The sequence below is a fragment of the Branchiostoma belcheri genome, unplaced genomic scaffold (genome assembly GCF_001625305.1).
Source record: "Branchiostoma belcheri isolate BF01 breed outbred unplaced genomic scaffold, Haploidv18h27 scaffold57, whole genome shotgun sequence".
Lineage (NCBI taxonomy): Eukaryota > Metazoa > Chordata > Leptocardii > Amphioxiformes > Branchiostomatidae > Branchiostoma > Branchiostoma belcheri.
In genome coordinates, this window is record NW_017804209.1 from 123,973 (window position 1) to 126,304 (window position 2,332).

Consider the following 2,332-nt stretch of genomic DNA (forward strand, 5'->3'; position numbering starts at 1 on the left):
GAGTTTGAAGAAGTATCTTGAGGTATCTATTCCCTGCCTGGTAGTGAGTCAATACAAGTATAAATCTTATGTATATGCTGTTGCTACCTCTTTCTATACAGTATACTGTAATTCACTTAATGTTCATGGTAGCAAAATTTCACGGTCTGAGAAAAATGGACATGTTCACAGACCTATATATTCACGGTGGCGACAGGTGCAGGAAAAAGAAAGTCCAGGAATTATCTGTTAACTGTAATGATAAGTTCACGGTACAGAAGTGACAGTGAAAACAGTGAACATAACAGTACAGTGAAAATCAAGAATCACAGTAGTTGGACTGCTGGAGGGCGCAAACTTGGCATAGAGTCTTTCCACAAAAGATGTGGCCCTTGTCGGTAATAATTCTGATTGCTGGAGGCCTTTCAATGTATTTCCTGGCTTGTGTTAATAAAAGAAATACGACATAAATGTGATGCAGCTCTTTCCCGCTACTGTTGGCCCTGCTGGCTGTATATGGAGGTGGGTTGTTGCTGCTTTATTTTTACCCTGTGCTTGATTTATATGGTTCTTTCCAGGTAACTCTACCCCCCCCCGCAACACCCACACGTACGTACAATAGCTGAAGTTGAATTAATTACTGAACATAAAACAGCATGTTTATTTATTGAGTCATTCATTATTTATCTAATTATGTAAGTGGAGACTTAATGTTTTGTACTATCATAATTTGTCATTAGAGACTCCATACTTGCACTAATTTTTTAAACATCATATTCATTGTTGCTGAATTTTTATTTATATCATTTTAATTAGCAGTAAAGGTGGGAGGTAGAGCTGATAATTTTAACTTTCTTGATTTGCTACACTTTGTTATAAATGAGTTTATGTAAATTTACATTCAGTGGCTGTTTATGTACACTAGTTTGTCTCAAAAATTGTTGCCTTTCAAAAAATCAGCCATACTGCATGGATGCGCTGCAGGGAAATGTTGATCTCTAATTCATAGTATATTAGCTCCCGGGCAGAATCTGAGACCCTAGACCTCCTGCCATTCTGCCTGTCAATCTTTCCCATGTGTTGTCAACCTACTCTGTCTGGACATACATATACACAAAGCCATAACTCCGCCACCCAAAACAATACTTCCAGGTAGAGCTGTGTACCTAAACAAATTTTAGGTACAGGTACAGGTACAGGTACACAGGTTTAGGTACAGGTCCGGACCTGAACCTGTACCTGAACAATTCGACCAATTTATATGGTCTTCTGAACTCCTTCAATAACAAAAAAACATAAATAAACTTGATAGTTAAGGTTTATTCTTTGTTTATGGCGAATGCTCAGACAAAATATAGGCAAAACTAAGTGTTTTGTTTTCATGAACACGCTGTCCTTACACAGGGACCCATTGTTAACCACCTTTATACACATTTGAGGTCACAAATAGGCATAAAATTGGTGTGAAATTGTTTAGGTACAGTACCGGTACTGAGGGAGTAGGTATTTTGGACCTGTACCTAATCAATTTTTCCGGTACAGTATCGGTACTGCGTACCGGTACACAGCTCTACTTCCAGGTATGTACCCAGTAAGGAAAAAAAAGGGGAATTAGCCTAGTGGCTATCCATACCAGAAAACATTTCCAATAAAAATGTAAATGTGGCCAGTTGGAGACTGAGCAAACTTTCAGCCAGATTTTTCAACCATCCTTTCAACCCCCTTCCCACCGTACCCTTAGTTTCTCACCCATTGCTACCACTCCTTCTTGTTATATTATGAAGTTTTATACATTATAGCTGCAGATTGTCTTTCAAAGACGACAAGGGCCCAAGAAGACATTATAGATCTGTCAGCCTTTCACTGATCAGGCCCCTATACATGTAGAAGCTTGATGGCCAACACCTCTTTGTAGTTCTGGGAATGGCAATGGTTTACCAGAGTTGGAAGTAGTGATGCATACCTAAACCCACATTTAGGTTCATGTCCGGATTCAAGTCCACAGGTTTAGGTTCAGTTCCGGACTCAAGTCCGGACCTAAACCCATGGCATATACAAAATTGCATGTTGGCAACCTCGCAATGTTGTCTGGGTGAAACTTTGGCCACATAACATGGAGGCCGATACTTGACGATGCCCGATGGCAATGTTTTCTTCGTTTTGCAGCACAGATTTTACAATCTACAGAAGGTTTTAGGTGGTTTGGAAAGAAAAGGGGTATGTGAAATGGTCTTTTATGGTAATAAGTCCGGACTCGGTTCTTGACTTTTAGGTTTTTTGGACTTGAACCTAAACATTCTTACAAGTCCGGATCCAAGTCCAGTGAACCGGTATGCATCACTAGTTGGAAGGT